At 47.1% G+C, this 20,635-nt stretch overlaps 1 protein-coding gene across 1 annotated transcript in view; it reads left to right on the plus strand.

The window, feature by feature from the left end:
• diaph2 (diaphanous-related formin 2) overlaps positions 1-20,635 on the plus strand; it is a gene marked incomplete at its 5' end in the record, with an annotated part of 433,487 nt that overhangs the window by 393,626 nt on the left and 19,226 nt on the right. The gene's annotated exons all lie outside the window — the stretch shown is intronic.

The raw sequence follows: 20,635 nt of genomic DNA on the forward strand, positions 1-20,635 counted from the left end.
TGTGCAGTAGGAGTGCGAACTGTTGGTTTCTCTCCATGGTGTGTCCATCCCTCCTCTCATCTCGGCCCACCACTGGTCAACCCCCCCCCCCCCCCCCTGGGTCACATGTCACAATGTTTTTGTCCAATGAGGAGAGGCGACGGAAACAAGGTGTCACAGCAGCACACATGACTCCTGCTCCTCCTGCCTTGCCAGACACTGAAGTGGCTGGCTGACGTCCAGCACTCACCCACCCACCCACACACACACACACCCTCGTTTTGGAATGCCACTCGCTTTTCGTCTTGCCTCGGAACAGAGTTACAAGGGATAGTGGTTGAAATCTTCCCCTATGAAATAAAGGGATAACCCTTTAAAGTCTTAAAACATTGTTGTAACGTTAGCTAGCTAGCTAGAGACATCAGCATACTAGCGATCTTTTTTATGGTTATAAAGAAAAGTTCTATAATACATTGAAATCACCTTAAACTAAGATAATACAATGGTCATCAATTTTTTTATCTTTATTAACTAAGAAAATAATTACATTTGTGGTTTTCTTTTGTTGCTTATGCATTCGCCACTATCTTGCCGATGACTCGCAAGGCATTCTGGGAGGTTTCAACACTCGGTTTTAACCCTCGGTTTGGAGTGTGCCTCTGAAAAAACTCTGTTTGGAGGGTCAAGTAGCCCTACCACTTCGCCCTACCCCTCCATCCCAACAGGAATCGGGACACCCTACCCCTACACGTGAACATGCAAAACTGAGGGGTAGGGCTAACTGGTTGGGGCAAGGAGGGGGAAATGGGCTACTCTCTTGTTTCACCTTGTGCCCTATTTCTTCATGTATCTCCACTCCTACATACTTTTCCAAGACTAGGAGAGACATCAGGGAGATGCACAGAAGGCGATCCAAATATCCCCAACCCACTCGCTTCCCTGGTGCCTTCTCTGTGTGTCTGTCTGAGTGTGTGTGTGTGTGTGTGTGCGTGTGCGTGTGCGTGTGCGGGTGTCTGAGTGTTTGTGTGTGCGGCTGTGCACTGAGGTATTGTGCCAACACCCAAGACTTTCAGAGTGGATAATTGGTGCCAACCCCCTGAAATGAATCATGTCTGACATCTTTCTCCTTCTCTCTCTCCCCCTCTCTCTCTTTCTCCATCTTCCTCTGTCCTTTTTTTTTTTTCCTTCTTCTTCCTGTTTACCTCGTCGATGTTGCAGGTGATCAAAGCCCCTGCAGCCCTACCTCTCGGTGGCCGGGTGCTAACCATGGTAACAGAACCGAGCTGTGTCTAGTTAACCCGCTCTGCCCCCCTCCTCTCCCCCCCTGCTCCTGGCTGTGACTCTCGCTTCTTTTACCTACCGCCCTCACGAACTAAACCAGAGCTGGTGTACTACGCACAGAGTCACGCACTGAGCCGCTGTAAGAAACCAGCAGTCAATTAGGCCATCATTCTACGGTGTTCTCATGTGTCAGTCTGACATAGGCTTGCTACACAGACACTCAATTCAACCCCTTTTTGATATGAGAAGAACTTAAAGCCCTCTGCTGCTTATATAATTTAGACAACTTTCTGGAGTTAGATTTTGATAAGGTGCGATATAGGGATTATAAAAGTGCAGCCACGAACACTCTGAGAGGCTCCAGCTCTTCCCTCTCCTTCCAACTGTGTGACTAGGACTCGGTTTGGTTTCTGTGCTGTAGACCGGCTCTTGTACTTTTGTGGAAGTTGAACTGCCCCCCCCCCCACCACCACCACCCCTTCAGACTCACGCTGTTAGAGCATGATATCACTTATTGTCCTGTGGCTGTTTCTAGGGACTGTTCTGTCAGGAAGGCCATTGCCTTCGATTGTCGCCACGCACCAATGTGTTTGTGTTAGGCTCCAGTCTTCTTTTTCGAGCCTCAGCATCCCTGGCATCCCTCAGCATCCCTCTGGTAAATGTCAACCGTTGCACAAAGCACTCAAAAGACTTCCCGTTCATGGCTTCTTGCCTTTGTGTGCCCTGGCCTACTTTGAAACAACTGTGGCGGAATGTGATTTCCTCCCGTCTATCAAGACTGCATCTGAGTGTTTTTTGTGTCTGTCTTTGTGTCTGTCTCTCTGTCTGTCTGTCTGTCTGTATCTCTCCATCTGTATGTGGGAGTGTTTGACTGTGTGTGCGTGTGTGGATGTTACTAAGCGTGCGTGTGCGTGTGCGTGTGTGTGTGTGTGTGTGTGTGTGTGTGTGTGTGTGTGTGTGTGTGTTTATATCAAGTGCTATTGGATTATGAATCACAAGTCTATTTGAACTGTGAATTGAAGAGGAGTCGCGATCTTACTTTGCTCATGAGAGACAAAAGTTTGAGCTGAGGAAAAATAGTATTTTAGAATAGCTCTACAAAATAGGGGGAACAATACTAGCGTACGCATTGAACTATGTCTAGTTTGCTGGAGTGTGAGTGTGGGTGGGTGGATGGGTGGGTGGGTGTGTATGGGTGCGTGTTTGTGGGTGCATGTGTGTGTGTGAGTGTGTGTGCGTGTGTCTGTGTCTGTGTCTGTGTGTCTATGCGTTTCTCCGAAATCCTCTAGCCCATTGTTAGGCCTTTGTGCAGCCTGCTGACTTCCATCCTGCATGTCACTGCTCTTCAGAATCTGCCAACCCCACTGAATCCTGCATTGGAAATGTATTGTGGTGTGATAAGTATGCAATATCTCTGTTTGTATTATGTTGTATTGTGCCGATAGGAAACATGCACACCATAAGGCTGCGTTTCCGTTCACACCACCAGGTAGAAGTGACACAATTCCGAATGTTTGCTCACATGTGGCACAGATCGGATATGTAACATGTAGGTGTAACCAATATAAAAGCACATGAATCTGATGTTCTCAGATGCGATTCAGGCCTCAATCTCATACCGGCCTCAATCAGATACAAATCTTACACTGCGATCTAACCAGGCAGGTCGCATATAACTCTCAATTTCCGATTTGCATGTCATTGAAAATACGACGGCCTTGTTGAACAGTAAAGTGCTCTTTCTTCTCCGCCTTAAAATGTGCGCAATAGTTGATATATACTTCGGAAATCAATGGCCTTATATTATAATACATAAAAGGGATTATAATTATAATTTCGGTCTCGTGTGTGTCCATTGCAAGTGCCGGCTGTCTGTTTACTTTTGTTTTCGGTAACCGAAGCATGTACGCATGTGTGACGTTTCAAGTGTTACGAGTGTAAGCACAGGTATCGGATCTGGGTCAGTGTAAGCAGGCGTTCACTTTTTTTTATTTATATATAGGCACTAAATCAGAACTAGGCATTACGACCTGTGGTGTAAATGCAGCCAAAGAGTATGATAAACAGCTGCTTGACACACAGGCTCCATGGATCCGGTTGCAAATGGGGTCTGAAATGACTGCTGCCCCAGCTCCACGGTGGCACAGGGGGAGATTTGTCACATCTCACAGGCAGCAAGAATCTGTAGGCGCACTCTTGAGGAAAATCAAAAACTTGGGCTTGTGAAAAGAAACAATTAAGTTCCATGCTGGCAGGTGATTCCATGATAAAAGCCACTCCACTGAAGTGCTGATAAGCTGTCTTTTGGAGGAAGCTGTTGCTTTTTTGGGGGGAGGGCGAGGAGGGGGAAAATTACAGACATTTCAGCATCAGCCTTTTGAGAGCGACGGTGTTATTTCTAGGTCAGAATGACGCTGTGTCTGTATGCTTTATAGAAATGTTTTTCTTCCCCTTTTTAGTTTTTCTATATTCACCCTTTTCACAACCGACGTGAACTCTGTGTGAATCTCTCCCCTCCTGCTTGTCTCTGGTAATCTCAGGCATTAAAGCTTTGATTAACCTTCAGTCATCTTTAAACCAGCGTTACAGTATGAGGGTGTACCGTTCACACACAGAGAGAGAGAGAGAGAGACATCTCTAGGTCACCCTTAGAGGAGTCGACTTGAGAGCAGTGCATTGTTCTCCATCTCTGTTCAGACTGAACTGTATACCCCCTCTCACACTTCTTCAAGAGCGGGGGTGGTGGGGGGGTGGCGGTGGGGGTAGAGTACATTTACCAGGCGCCAATCACAGTCAGAACCAATTGGAGAAAGCATTTCCACATTTCCATGTCGCCACTTTGTGTGGATAGAAACATGACCCGTGAGGCTGTAGCCAACGCGTGATGCGATTACAACAGCCATTCAACATCGACGCAGAGAGTGGATGGATGGAGGGATGGATGGGATGGAGCTCGGAGGAGCCAGTATTCTGTCGTTATCCATCCCCTCCCCCCCCCTCCAGAACCAGACGAGGCATGTTTTAGATTTAGGCCCAAGTCAGAAGTACAGAAACCTAGCCTCCTCCTCCTCCACCTGATTAGACCAGACTGGGGTCTGTTTCCCTTCACGGAAACGGAGAAGGCAGTGTGTGTTTCATCGCTGAGGCTCACATGGATAAGGGCCAGATAACAGCATGTGCGTTGCCCCACTCAAGCCCCTCCTGCCTCAGCTGCCTCTCAGGGGTATTCCTCCTACCCCACTGGAGGGCCGGAGATCGGTGGGTAAGAGGAGCAGGAGCCGCTCGTACATCCTCGCGCATCGATTTTTCGGTCGGTGATGGAAGCCACAGACTCAGTAGCTCTTTCATACGGGGCTATCCCTAAAGGCACATCAATCAGATATCAAAGGGATGGAGGCCCATCTTATTTATTTACTGCCTTTTTTCAAAGTCATTAAGATCCCTAACCTATCCCCCACTCCGCCTCTCTGGCTTCACCTTCACCGTTCCGTCCATCAAAACTCCCCCCCTCCCCTCCCTCCCTCCCTCCCTCCCTCCACTCTCTCTCTCCCACTATATCCCCGTAAGGGCCTATTTGACATTGACCGGAGAGGGATCATCTTACCTCCATTAAAAAACAGAGATGCAGTGATATAACGCTTGTCAGGGTTATGGGATTTCAGCCCCAATGTCTAATCTCCTCCTAGTCTAGCAGTTAATTCATCCAAGCATAGGGTGGAGTGAAGCCCCTGTATGTTTAATGAAGATTAAATTACCTATTTTCACTCATGAAATTTTAAAAGGCAGAAAAGGAGGATGAATCCTCGAAGAAGCAAATGAGAAAAGCGGAGCGTGCCAGCGGAGGAAGGGAGAAAAGCCAGACAAAGATAAAGGATTTGTTCTTGTCCTTTATTAGTCTCTCCGTCGTGTTGTAAATGATCTCTCAATACCTTATGTATTGCCTCTTCCTTATTCATATGACACCCCGCGAGACAGCTACGTTACCCTGAGCTGGGGAGCTGTTCCTTTATCCGCTGTCTCATCTAGGGAGTATTACTCATTTGTTACTTAAATTAATCAATGTTATTATATCACGTAGATGTGATAGTGATCGCAATTCCCTTAGCAATTAATTTTTCGCACATATGTTTCAGTGTACGTGTCTATTTATCTGTCTTTCTTTCGCTCTCTCTCTCTCTCTCTGTCTCTCTCTCTCTCTCTGTCTCCCACCTTCTTTTTATTTTTTTGTTCTACTTCACTGTCACTCGAAACATCGCACAACACACGCACGCACGCACGCACACACACTCAGATAGGGGTGCTGCAATATCTCACTTCTTTCAGTTAACGGCCAAAGCCCCTGCCTCCCCAAACCTCCACCCCTCCACTTCAGGGTGTTGATAGATGTTATTGGTTGGGCCGGGCCCCAGGGGCTCTCCTAAAGGAAGTGGAGCTAACCTGATTTGCTCTGGGCCGAGGGGACCCCGGCGGGTAGAGCACTGGCTTGGCTATGGCTTGGATGGCTTAGTAGATCCCAGATATCAATGTGGGAGTGTGTGTGTGTGTGTGGGGGGGGGGGGGGGGGGGGGGGGGGGGGGGGTTGGCAGTGCTCTGTGGAGAAGGCAGCTTGAAACCTATCACCTGCTCACGATAGATAAGGATGTTTATCAACAACCGAACGGAAGAGGCAGATAGAGGGGAAACTGAGGGATCGGGGGGCCCGACAGTCAGAGTTAAAGTTTGATGTCCAAGGGTAGACGTGCTTGAGTTCTATTGTCCCCTATATACACCCCCAAGGACCTCTGCCCCGGAAAACAGTCATTCATCAGCCCCTGCCGAAAAACCATCATGGAGATATAGATGGGGGTTTAATGTACCGTTTGAGCACCCCAACGCATAAGTGATCTGCCGTCATACTCCGCCAGTAGAGCTGGAGGACAGTAAAGGAAGCGGAGTGTGACACAGATGTATTTTTAGAGGATAAATCAAATCTCAGTAAAAGGCGGTGATGTCTCTTTGAGAGGCTGGGGGGGGGGGGGGGGGGGGGGGTCTGCTGGGGGTCTGCTGTCCTCCAGCTCTTCAGCGCTGCATTATTTGTTTTCTAACAAGAGCCCTTCGACCTCCGAAGTGCAGTAAAAGGGTCCTGACAGGGTGCCCACCAGGAGGCCACTCCCCTCACACTGCGTGTGGGCCTGCAAGAGTGTGGGCCTCATCGATGTGAAAAGAGCCCCCCCCCCCTCCCCCCTTCCCCCAGATTTCGTATCGTAGGCTTTGATGCAATATCACAACAAGTATTTTTCATTTTTCTTCCCACTCTCTGAACACAGCGTTGCTCTTCAAGTATGTGGGCAGATATGAAAGGTCACCTTTAGTGCAAATTGCCAATACTGGATCAATTTTGCAGGGCAAATATTCTTCTGAGGGCCATAAATGAAGGTTTTATCTTATTTTTACCGCAGCACATTCTCACAATAGGATTGATTCCGCTCATTGCGGTGATGAATTCCTTATAGACCAATAACACTAACACCAGAGGGAATAGGCTTTGAGAATTCCGACAGGGAGGCGGAAGAAACAACCGTCCCTCCGGCTGAAAGATTGGCCTCATAATATTCCAATGGAATCTCTCCACAGCTATCATACTTAGCTTTGATGGATGGAAAGTTGCCCTGTTTGAATTAAAACTTATTCATCTCCTATTAGAGCAGAGAGAGAGAGGCTCTAATAACGATCACCAGCAGAATAAATAAATCCCTCGGGAATGGGGATGTAGTTATGTTCCGTTCACAATGAGTCGGGCGATGGCAGCATTTAATGCTATTTCCCCTGTCATATCCCAATTGTTTTTTCCAAATGTGAGATGCCCATTACCTCAGACAAATAGTGTCTGGCTGGTGTTTGTGTTGGAGTGTCGGCCACTATCTAGGATCTGTCAGGCGCTGCGATGCAGAATTAATATTTTATTTTCCCATTTGGCGGGCTGGATGCGTGTAATAAGGAGGTATGGCGAGTCAGGGGCAGGCTGGCAGGCCTGGTCTGAGTGATAATGCTAATTCCCAGAGAGAGGGAGAGTCTTTCAAGGGTGCGGTTCCATTTGACGGAGCGCAAATTCTGTATTAAACATGTGTTATTGTTCAATTCGTGTAGAATGAGGTCCTCAGTATTATGTCAAATGTAATTGTTGGAACATGTGTGAGATTGTCTGTTCTAAAAATGATGTTGTGTATCCTTTTTTTTACACTTCTCTTTCGCTTCCTAGATTTGTTGTGATTGCCGTGACCTTGTAATTCACTGTTACAGACGAAGCGGTTTTTATGATGTGTTCGTGCTAAGTGCTAATTGGAACATGTCACACATTCTACACATGCGATGACAATACAGATGTAAAATTGTTTGGTTTGCCATTTCCAGTTCGCCTGCAAAGGTAATGGCATGATTCTTTAAGAGTGTTAGCAGAATCATCTTGCTGTCAGTCACACCTATGTGGTGAAAGCAACGTGTACAGTATGTTCGTTTTTTTTCATCTCCCTGTCTATCCTCTATCCTGGTATGAACACGTGTATCTTTGCAGCATACACTAGCCTATTGATTTCAAGGCTATTATTTGGTTGTTAATTATAGGTAATTAAGCCGATCACGTGGGCATCTTAAAGCTCTGCTCTGAAAGCTAATAATAGTATAATAGCTTCTGACAGATGGAATAGAGATCCAGCCCGCTCCCCCTGCACTGTTGGATCCACAGGTAATCATCTGAGGAGGGTCTGCCTCTGCTGTAAGCAGTATGAGCTTTGTTTGACTAGCATAACATGCAATATGATTGTAATGGGCTCACTTTTGAAAGCAGAAATGAATGTGTTGAGCGAGGCAGATGGAAGGATGGAAGATTGAGCAGTACAGTCTTTTAGCACCACAGCTCCCCTAGTGGACGCTGTGCTGATTCTGCTTGTCAGTGGCATGACAATATGTAGCGGTATTCCTGGGTTAGTGTGTGTGTGTGTGTGTGTGTGTGTGTGTGTGTGTGTGTGTGTGTGCGTCCGCGTCCGTGCATGCATGTAATAATTAATAATTTTGCCATTTAGCAGACGCCTTTATCCAAAGCGACTTACAATTACGAATTACAGGGACAGTCCCCCTGGAGTAATTGAGGGCTAAGTGCCTTACTCAAGGGCACACTAGTAGTGGTGTGGTTTCAGGTGGGATTTGAACTCACAACCTTCCGATCACAAGTCCAACTCACTATCCACTAGACCACCACTACCCCCCATGTGTGTGCGTCCGTGCGTGCATGTGTGTGCGTCCGTGCGTGCATGTGTGTGTGTGAGGACAGACAGGTGGATGGAGAGCGTTGGAGAGCTTAGTGACAGGTCAGAACTAGGAGGCAGAGAGGACCCCTGTCAGACCTTGCAACAGCACAAACCAAAGACAATACAGACAACACCATTAATGTCACTGACCGAGGCAGCACCCCTGGGGTGCTTTCCATACCGAAAGAGATGTTTCCTTCAGTGCGTTCCCTTCCCTTCACGCCAAGGGGGGAAATCCCTGTTTCACCCGGATGTAAGATGGCAACGAAAAAGCAAGGTGATGCCATTCCAGGGGGAATTCTATCCCCCCCAACATCCCTTCAGCACAAAGGCTATCCCCACAGTTACATTTTTCAATGAAATTCAAAGATTGTCTGGCAAAGCTCTGTACAAATGTAAGTAGCTTGCAATATCTACAGTTAAAATAGCTGTATTCACCATTCGTAAAACCCACGGAAATGATCCAATTCTACCTTTGTATGGGAAGGGAATGTGAATGAGTTTTGACGCCGTTTCCCTTGTTCCCTCTGGGTTTGGATGGCGATACACCGACTGAGAGAGTGCAGGGCATTGTACAGTTAGATGGAGGGAAGACAGACATATACATAGAAAAGCACAGAGTTAAACAGAGCGAGAGAGCGAGAGAGAGAGAGAGAAATGGATGAGAAAGAGCCAGACAAAAAAAAAAGAGAAAGAAGTGAGGAGTGAAGGCTGCTGTAATGCAGAGCCCTAGCATTGGGTGAGGCCCGTCTCTCTGAGGGGAATTGTGTGTGTGTGTGTGTGTGTGTGTGTGTGTGTGTGTGTGTGTGTGTGTGTGTGTGTGTGTGTGTGTGTGTGTGTGTGTGTGTGTGTGTGTGTGTGTGTGTGTGTGTGTGTGTGTGTGTGTGTGTGTGTGTGTGTGTGTGTGTGTGTGTGTGTGCGCGCGCAATCAGTAAGAATCTGCCTCCGCTCCGGCACTCCCCCTCAACTCAAGCGTGATTGCGCCTGACATGGCTCCATCACTAATGCTGACGGATGCCCATTTGCGAGTCCTCTCACATTTATTTATTTATCTGTTTATTTGCGTCAAGTTTATTTATTGATGGGGGCTCGAGGATGTGACGGCAAATTTCCATTTGCTCCTCGTCTGAGAGAGAAAAAAGAAACGGCCTAAGAGCAAGCAAACATTTACCGCCCCCCCCCCCCCCTAACCCCCCCGAATGAACACCCGCATGTCAGAGGAGGGGAGGTTCACCTTTTCATTTAGATTCCAGCAGTCCAAATAGCTATTCCTTTCTGGTAATGGAAAAGTGATATGGCCCATTTAGTTACTTAGCACTAATCCCACTGGTTTAGTGCTGCCGCTCTTTTCTTATGACTTATAGCAGGCCTCAGTTCTGGAGGAATTTGAGCAGCGTAAGAGACCTCTCTCCTAGGCCTGGGTAGTTTTACAGGGCTTTTTGATTTGCCGCATTCACTTTTGCCAGTCACTGACCAAAACAGCAGTTGAAAATGTACTGTTCTCTCACAGAAGTTGTTTTGTTTATGTTTATAGTCCATTTTGAGGTTGAATAATAATGGCATTTAGACAGTTTGGTGTGATAAAACAGTGCTTGATAGTGTCTGCGCGTACTGTAGCTCTTCCCCTACGTTGCGGATGACGATGATGCAATTAGCGGGTAAACCAATGTAACCCTAATTGTTGTTTATTCTTACAATGACATATTTGTTGTTCTAAGAGACTGGGGAGCGGCTATGCCTAATTACCCACAAGTGTACAATTGGAGGTCGTTAGCCTTCAAAGCCAATATGCCAGGCAGGCTAAGGTCCGCCCTAGGAGATTATTATTATTATGGTGCTCACTGTTAGATCTGAAGGTCTTACTCCAAACTCTGAAGTCCAGTGGCTCTCTGGGTCTCAGACCAGACCACCTGACATACAGCACACTAGTACCCCCCCACAGTGCTGCCACCGACGGCCTAAAAGCAACAGGCTCCGTGTTTTTGATTGTATAGGACATGTCAGTTGGATTTAAACTGAGGGCCCTCACTTAACTTGAACATGAGAACGTTATGGTAAAGTGAAATACCGTGGAATCTCAGAGCCGTCAACAGCGCTGTCTGAAGTTGGAAGAGAGTCCACACCCTTCAAAACGCTTTTGAGTTCGTCTCCACCTGAATCGCATGCGATGACCCTCCTCATCCACTCAAGCTACTGATTACAAACCCTTGTACACGCATTGCACAATATGAAAACACGGAGCTGACAAAGTGACATTTGAACACATCTCAGTGTTGTGATAGTGGACTAATAAGGTAGATTTAGGTAGAGGGGGTAACCCAGTCCCCTAGGATCCCCCTCTAGTCCCACAATCTCTCACCCAACAGGACTTTGATTGGCATCTGGCTCCTGTAGTGTTTAGAATCCTCCCAAAGCTGGTTTTTACGAGTTTATTTGAAATCATTGGAAATGTTCACGGCCCCTCCAAGGAGAAAGTAAACAAGGGGGAAACACAAGAGCTCTTGGTATTCATGAATTCCATAAATTACAATGTTCCTACCCTCTAAGAGATGACTAATATCTGGGTTTAAAAATAGATTGTGCGACACACACACACACACACACACAAGCAGCAGATTAAGGGAGAAAGCGTCTGGATGTTGGCTGAAGGGACAGGGGGGGGGGGGGGGGGGGGTGTATGGTGTGTCTATAAACAGCAGTGTGGTGCCACTCTGCGTGACTCTGATGGGCAGACAGAGAGCAGAGGGCCGGCGGCGTACTAAGGACAGGCAGCGCTCCTCCATCAGCGGGAGGCCAGTGGAGGTTGGTAAGTAACCTTGCTGCCCCGAGGGGGGAGTGCTAAGTAAAGGATGAGGCTGCACACTGCATTACCTCAACTTGGGGGAAAGGCTTCTTGCGCCTCCGGACGAGTTCCTTCCAGTGGGTAAGTTCACTGTTGCCCTGGGGCGGGCCGTGGTGGATGGGGCTGTGGTGGCCAACTGCCAGGGACACAGGAGTGAGTGTGTGTGTGTGTGTGTGTGTGTGCGTGCGTGCGTGCGTGCGTGCGTGCGTGCGTGCGTGCGTTAGAGAACAGCCTCCACTGGTAGGCCAAGGTATGACATGGGCTGTATGTCACCGACCCTGGGATGAGAGACACAGGGGAGCTGTACGTTCTACTGGAGGAGAACGGGGAGGCCTTCGACCAGACGGTACACACTGCTAGCGTACAATTTTTATTAGCAATTTATTTTATTAGCGTAAAAAACAATGTAAAAACGATCCCTCATGGTGTGGCATTGTAAAGCTCAGCTTTCACAGCCAGTGGTTCTTATTTCTGTCTGGATATTTGCATTCATATGTTTACAGTGGCAGTTTACTGGCGGTCTGAGAAATGGATTTTCTTTTTGCCTGTTGTAAAACTTTTATGATAGTCGATAAGGCTGATGGAGCAGTTCTTCAACTTTTACTGGATCTGTTGGTAACATAATAGATGGCCCCTGCTTATAAATCCTAATAATACAATAGTCGAATCAGTCAGACAGTCAGCGTGAGGCCATGATGGCACAGGACTGAGATGGCATCAAAGCCTGGGGACTTATTAGCTGTACATCATACTCTTTCTGTCTGTCTGTCTCTCTCTCTCTCTTTCTCTCTTTCTCATCCCTGCACCTCCCCCTCTCCCCGTCCTTTATCAGCGCCAATTTGTCCTCCTCCTCCTCTCCAACCCCTTTGCTCTCTACTCGTCCCCTTTCTCTCGTGTTCTTACGTCCTCTCCGTCCGTCCCACTAATCCTTTGTCACTCCGGGCGGAGTTATAGTTCCTCTATCCCGGCAGGGCGCAACAGCGGCGCCGTCGGGTACTTTCCCTCGGCCCGTTATCCAGTTACAGAGTATCCCCTTCTGTGGTGCGCCATATTCCTACAGCCGGTAATGGCCTGACACCGCCACTTACACTGTATAAGCGACCGTATGCATTTGGACTGTAATATAAGACGTCTCATTAGACCAAGGGCCTCTGCTCTCTCATGTCCATTACATTAATTACTACACATCTCTGCCCATCCAATGCCCCCCAGTATTCAGTTACAGCGGCTGGCATTTTCTGGCCTGACCCATATAAGTGGGGCTCTCAATCACGCTGCCGGTGAGGTGGGGGAGAGTAATTGAAAGAAACTTCCGTCCATAAATCCGTAAATTGAGAATTTGTAAATGTTGTTGTGTGTGTGTGTATATAAAATATATATATATATATATACATATTGTATTTTTTTGGTTTGTTTGAATGTTTTTGCTATTATTGTTTTTAAATACAACAACATCGCCGATTGTTTATGTACCTCTACTTCTCGCAGTTGCCAATGAAAAAAGGCTTTCAGATGTAATAAATTGAAGCCAAGTGCCCTCCACCCTGCCGCCATCTCACTGTTGTCAGTCATCTCCCTTCATAATAGGAAACTCAGGCCGCTACAATAATTGCTTTGATGGTCCAGCCTGAACAAATCACTTCTGGGCATAAAAAGGAGGCCTCAGAGATGGCAGCCAGAGAGAAAGGTGGGAATGAATTAAAGCACTTTGCGTTCCTCTGGGGCATGTGGCCCAGATTTCTTCAAAGAAAAATATAGGCAAGAGAGAGGAGGAAAAAAATGCCTCTTTTCTTTGCTTAGAAATAAATGTAGCAATAAATGCAGCAATACACATCCAGACCCCATCATGCCAAAAATTGCCTATTCAGGGAGGAGACAATGGGTGGGACATAGTTAACTGGCAGGTGGAGAAAGGGTGATTTCACTGGAAATAATCAGATTTTGAACGGCGCTCCGGTCTATGGGAGTACCTCTGGTCGGTCTATTGTCAGCAAACAAAAGTTTAGCCCTTTAGAAGGAAGGCTTTGAATGTTTTAGACTCTGTGTGAATGGGCCTAGTGGATGTCCCAGGGCCCACTCTGCCCTGGGCTGGACAGCACAGAACAGGACAGGCAGGCAGGCAGACAGACAGGCAGGCAGAGAGACAGGCAGGCCTCAGCCTGGGATTAACCCAGCTCCATTGAGCCTCCACTGGGACTGACAATAACAGAGCCTGGTCTCGTCCCCCCGTCCCCCCCCTCTCAATCAGCCAGAGAGAGAGGGGACGTCAGGAGGAATTAAAGTTCTCCAAAAGGCCTCTCCAAGAGAACAAAACAATGCAAGATATCTAGTAGCTGTACTCCTGTTCTGGAAGGTCAGGGGTAGGCTTTGTGAGTGTTTTCTTGTCGGCATTGCCTTGAGTGAGTAATTTGTGTCACTATCGACCACTCTTATGTTTCTGCTCCGTTCCTATTCTTCTACACAATACGGACACATACCGGGAAGTAGCTGAGTACTTTGTTGTGATGTGGCTGGATGGCTGGAGAGCAGCGGGGGAAGATAACGAGAGTAGAGTAAACATATGAGGAGATGGAAAGTTCAGATGGAGAGGGACACTTGACAGCATATTATCCTTCAGGCTGTTTAAATGGGCTTTCACGGCGTATCACATGTTTGGAATGTACTTACCTATTGCAGTCTTGGAGGTCCTAGCCTTGCAGCCTTCTTCAGACGTCGTACCGTAGTATCTGTCATTGTTAGAAGGAGAGGGGCCATGGTGAGACACAAGGTAATAGGTGGTGTGGACGGCTTTAAAGAGGAGACCAGGGGACCGATGTTTTGGTGCCACTAAGAGAGACTTATAGAAAAGTTGTGCACATGACCTCGTCATTACAGCTGCTCGCTCCACAGAGCTAGCTGTCTTCAATCCACAGAGCCACACAAAGCAGTTGGCCTGAACCCCCCAGCCCACCAACCACCCCCCTCCCCCAAGTCCCGTCGTCCCCCCCCCCAAATACGGATGGGCTTTGATTGTTTCCCAGGCAAGAGGAGGCATGCCCCTCTTTAGTTCCAGCCCTGGTCCCAGTGCCCCCCCCCCCCCCCCCCCCCCTTAAAGCCAAACCCCCAGCCCCCTCTCTCGACCTCAGCTTAGCCCCCATTCTTTTTGAGTATTTTTTGTGCGTGGTTGACGGTGCATTACGATTCTTTGGAAGTGCAGGTGCAGGCTGCGTACCGCCTTTCTGGAGGGGGAAATGGAATCAGTGGGCCAGATAAATGCAAAGAGTCTATTTATTGTCAAGTCAAGCAGATAACAATATTACTTTTACCGGGATTGAGGAATAATTTGAAGATTTGGTGGGGACAGAAAACTGCCCGTCAAATGTTGTGAAAGACGGGCCGCGAGAAAAATAAATAAAAACAAGTGAAAACTTGACAGAATAAGATAAAAAAGTGAGTATTTTTGCTCCAAAGCTATGGAAAGTGGTGTGTTTTTTTCCGTTTAAAGCTAGCCTTGACAGAACTCAACATCAAGGCCCATCTCCTCTTTCAGTTAATCTCTCTGATGTCTTGGCTGTCAATTCCACATCGGCCCATAAGGTTGAGTTGTGATCATCAGTGATCACAGCTTTTTAAAAAATATATATTTATCTGCTTTATTGCAGACAACACTTTTACTTGTCACCTGGTGTTAAGAAAAGAGTAGAGCAGAGTACAGTATGTACAGAGAATGTGTTTCATTCACACACGTACTACTAATCAAGGCGCCTGTGCTGCTCCTTTCGTGATGAGCGTTCGCTAGGTCTAAGACTGAGACTCACACTCTCACACGCACACACACACACACACACACACTCATAGCCTTATATGTCAGGTAACTGTCTGAGGCTTTGCCTTCTTCTCCATCCATAATTAACTCCCTCCTTCATAATTCAGCCGTGTTCTCCACCGTTCGGTGATATGACATTATTCTGCGGTGGCCCGACAGACTCTGTGCTCCCGATACTCCCCGCCATTTGTGTGTCTGCTGCCTGACACACTTTTGCTCTGCTCTGCTCTGCACTGACAGTTCTGCAACCACAAGTTGAGGGTGTGAGGGGAGGAGAGGGGGGGCGGGGGGCGGGGGGCAAAAACAGTGAGAGTTTTATTTTAATACGGCCTCTCTGTCTCTGTCTTGGCTGTTGAAAAAACAATGCGGTGTAATGTTGAGCCGATGCTGGCCTCTCAGTGGTAACCGCTCCGTGAGAGCATGGTCATGTATTTTACATGTGCTTCTCCTTGCTGGTCATGATGAGCAATATGCCTGGATACCCTGTGGGCAGGAGAGAGAGAGAGAGAGAGGGGGGGGGGGGGGGGAGGCGGTGCTGGAGAAAGACACGGAAGGAAGGAAGGAAGGAAGAGTGTGTGCATCAGGTGATGCGGAAAGGTCAGGGCGACAGAGAAGAAAAAGAAAGAGAGGGAGAGAAAACAGCAGCAGCAGGAGAGGCGACTGACCTCTGTCAGAACAGCACTGCTCAATAACATGTCCAGTCCTTGAAGGCGACCACATATTTCTTCAACCTCTGTACTGGCCATTTTAATCAGCTTACATCGGTTCTGGAGCCAAAATGTAATCTGGCTGAATTAGAGCGAGGTACTAAACCTCTGTAGTGGGGGGGGGGGGGGGCTGCTGTTTACGCCAGAGCCAGACACTATATAACAGCCCCGGAGTCCCCCATACATCATTGTCAATGCAATTCACCTCTGCAGTACTCGCTTATTTAATGGCCAAGCCCTGGACTGCACAAAAGACCCCCACCCAACCCTCCACATTTGGCCTCTGGCACTGGGATTTGTGTGTGTGCGTGTGCGTGTGCGTGTGCGTGTGCGTGTGCGTGTGCGTGTGCGTGTCTGTGTCTGTGTCTATGTCTGTGTCTGTGTCTGTGTCTGTGTCTGTGTCTGTGTCTGTGTCTGTGTCTGTGTCTGTGTCTGTGTCTGTGTCTGTGTCTGTGTGTGTGTGTGTGTGCATGTGTGTGTATGTGATGTGTCTATGCTTGCTCATTGCTTCCATATCTGTTATTGTATGAAGAGAGTCTCTTATGCATACACCTCATCCATGCTCTTTCCTTTAGCACTGCTGAAGATTATAACACGCCTTGTGTTGGATGTAAAAAATATTATATAATGCCATACTCTTATCACCCTGCCTCAAAATGCGTGCCTAACTGCGTACAACTTCAGTGGCGATGTTTTTCAGAGGAGAGTTCATTCTTCAACAGATCGAGCTCCTCTCTCGATAGCATCTTTTTTTATTATTTTGAGTCAGCACAATCTCTGTCTGCAGCCATGATTGATCACAAAATATTACACTGGATGTTCTTGACTTGTTGCCGAGATTTCAAATACAAAGGTTGGTCTGTTGAACTGTGGAAAATGCATGAGTAAGTAAAATATCCCAGTCTCTTTCACACACAAGTGCTAATACAGCAGGTCAAGGAAAATATTGTGTAGCGTGTTTTGTTAACGTGTCTGGCCTTGGGGTCTATGGTCACGTATGTGTGTGAAAACAGCATTGTAAGCAGCATCAAATTACCAAGTACTAACACGTAGTCAGCCCTGTTGCGGTAACCATGCCACCTCACCACCGCCGCTGTGTCAAGCCACCCACAGGGTCAGAGCAAACGACTGCAACAAACACCATTTTATCTTTGACATTAAGCAAATCACATAGCTAGCTAGCTCACCTAGTGAGTTTGTCAGCTTGTTTTAGCTAAACTGTAATGCAGCCAAGACAAGTTAGCTAGCCAGCGAGTTTACAGTCACAGTTATTAATTGTTATCGCGGGTTATCATTGAGCCATGTACATGACCACGGCCAGGTCATTCTACACCGCAGCAGCCCTGCTACCTCCCACCAGAAAGACAAGAAGATCTCCGGATAGAGACCTGAGGAGAACCAGCACTCCGTGCTTCACAAGAGAACCATCGACATACTTCCCGTATCGGGCGTTGCGTCGACGTCTGTCCTGAATAATGAAATGCTACACCTCGTCTTTTTGGGTCAAGTCATTTGCATGGGGACCTGTTTAGGGGAAGGTTATAAAGCATTCTTGATTCACATGCAAATGTGGTAGTTATCAGCAGCGGGGACCAGATGAATAATGGGATGTAGAAAACACACGGCCCACAGGAGGAAATGAAAGAGCGCCTCTTTTTCTGCTCCGCTGATTTCATTATAGACACTATTATTGGCTTAGAATGGCAACATCTATTATCTGAAGTCAGAATATGACCATTTTATTGGACAGGGACAGCCCTTTATTAATGCCGAAGCTCATCAAATAAGCACCAATGCCCCAGATTTGGAGAACAACTCTGAGAGGAGGAGTGGCGGCTTTCATGCCGGTTAGAGATTCCAAGAGCCTCTCCAAATGTGTCTGATGTGAGCCAGTGGGCTACACCCAAGCCTACACCTCCTCGTGGACCTTTGAACCTTTATTTAACCAGGAGGTTGACCTTGACCTTGACTCTGACCTCGTTTCCGTATGTAGCATGCTCATGTATCATGATTGTAGGGTTTCCCCAAGGTTAGGAGCATAATTAGCTTTTTCACTCGTCCCTCGGATAAAATATATTATCTCCCCCCTCCATCAACAGAATCTGGCCATGTTCTCCCTGACCCTGAAGACCTCGTTCTTTTCTTCAGTGTTTCAATGGAGAATGTCCTTGCGGGGGGGTCTTGCTCTCTCATTCACTCCACTGATGTACAGTAACATGTACGGGGGGACATTGTGTTCACCGCTTACCTGCGTCGTTCATATGACAACATGGAGCGGCTGTGGCGCAGGAGGTAGAGTCGCCGCCTTATGATCACAAGGTTGGCAGATCGGCGGTTCGAGCCCGGCTGGTCACATGTCGAAGTGTCCTTGGGCAAGACACTGAACCCCAAAATTGCTCCCAGTGAGCGGGCCGGCGCCTTGCATGGTAGCTTGGCCGCCATTGGGGTGTGAATGTGTGTGTGTGAATGGGTGAATGAGAGGCCGCTGTAAAGCGCTTTGGAGCAGCAAAAAAGGCGCTATATAAGTGCAGTCCATTTACCATCAGTCTCCCTTTTGTAGTGTTAGCAGTTACCATGGCGGCCATGTTGAATTCTCCCCGGGTTCCCTAATATGGAGGAAAAAGTGGTAAAAGTGGAGCAGGTTGAGTTAGGAAAGGAGGGATCTAAGAATAGACGAGAGCCCAGGGCAGAGGGCAGAGGGGAGCAGAGGAAAGCAGGCGTGAGTAAAGGCTGTGAGTAAGACTTGATGACAACGAGGAGCGAGGTAACCTCCTGGGAGCTTGTGTTTGTGTTGCTCTCAGCTAATGCTAGGTTCTATATTCCCCTCTGGATTCCGGATTCGCTTCTCATCAAGTACATGTTGTGTGGTGACCACAAAGTAGAAGCTCAATATGCAATATCTATTCCTCAGAGGTGCAGCAGTCTACCTGGCAGTAGGGTGACCAGATGTCCCGCTTTGCGCGGCCACGGGGCCAGTGTCCATCTGCAACCAAGCGCCGGCATGTTCAGTTGCAGCAGAACGTCCAGATTATATGGAACTTCTTCAGCCTATCAGGAAACAGCCGTCATGTTCCCATGGCAACGGCCTCACGTGGATATAGGAAGATGGCTGAATGTGCGAATCACCCGCTGACTGAAAGGGCTCGTAAAGTGAAACTCCTACAGCAAACGAGAACAGTGAATCCAATCCACAAATTCTAAGTATTTAGTATTTGTTTATTATATCAAGTGGGTACTTTAAAATAGGGATGCACCGAAATGAAAATTCTTGGCCGAGGCCGAAGCCGAATTTAAGGAAACACTTGGCCGAATACCGAATGTGTATCGGCAGTTTTTAATTTTATCATTGCATAAACTAAATACATTTTGCTTTTTATTCATGCTTCTCAAAGAAAGAAATTGAGATTGAAAAAAAATAACTTTTATTGAACATTCCAGCAGACATCAGTCTATACCAACAAAGCACAATAAATAAAATAAATCAGTCAAATTAAATGTTTTTGTTTTCCCTGAATAGCTGCTGAAAGAAAATCTTTCATCAATGTAGGCCGAAGCTTTATTCTTGACTTGTGTTAACAAGAATGATGTGCCATGATAATATTATTACAAAATACTTTGGAAGATTGCAAGTTAACTAATTAGGTGAACTCTCTTTAAAGAGATGCTACAGGATTTTGATAATTCTGTATGTTGTGGCTTAAGTATTGATGTCCGTATGGTTCAATGACATAGTGTTACGGCTGGGCCTTCACACACCCTCCCCCGCCCCCACAGCTCGAACACAGCGTGCTCTCCGCCGCAGCTAAGGCTTGTCCCCGCTAATTAGATCTTCAGCCAAACCTGCACACCTGTCTCCACTCCCAATCAACCCTCTGTCTACATCTACCCTGGACTTCCCTTCACTCATCGTCAGTTCTTCCCTAAGAATGACCTGGAAAGTATCATCAAAACACGCCCACTATTCGGTGGTAAACATTCGGTGTTTTCACACATTCGGCCGAATACCGAATGTGCTTTATTTTGCGATATTCGGCCGAATACATTCGGTGGCCGAATGTTCGGTGCATCCCTACTTTAAAACGTCAAGTTGATGTTATGAAAAAATACGAAAACTAGATATTGTTGACACAATAAGTTTCACTTTACAAGCCCTTTGAGTCAGCGGGTCGTTCGCACATTCAGCCAGCTCCCTATATCCACGTGGGGCCGTTGCCATGGGAACATGAATGCTGTTTCCTGATAGGCTGAAGACGTTCCATCCGGTCACCCTACCTGGCAGGTCGCAATAGAATACCATGTGTTTTAGTGTGCCGTAGTTTACTGTATACGAGGTGTGGTGTTATTGTGCTGTGTGATAGACTAATATGTATAAAAGGTTCACTGGACAAAGATTCAGGATGATTTAAGATTGCCATAAAAAATCATGCAAGGGCAGAAATGCTCAAGATTGTATTCCCTTTATTTTGCGTGAAGGATACGGCCATCCATGAAATTCATGCTATCTATGCCTTCTTACTGTTTACCAAATAGCTGTCTTATAGCATGAATGAATATCTGGTGGCAATCTGCTGACTATATTAGTTTATTATTCAGTGGGAGAAACCCTACTATGTCACAGTGTGATACCATCAGAAAAGAAGGCGTCCCATTATCACAGTACTTAAATCAGGCTAGTGCTTTAGGAGAGTTGCCACGTTCCCTCTCACATCCACCCTAAAAAGTGCATCACCATCTCCCA

The sequence above is a fragment of the Nansenia antarctica genome (assembly GCF_963989245.1).
Source record: "Nansenia antarctica genome assembly, chromosome: 3".
Lineage (NCBI taxonomy): Eukaryota > Metazoa > Chordata > Actinopteri > Argentiniformes > Microstomatidae > Nansenia > Nansenia antarctica.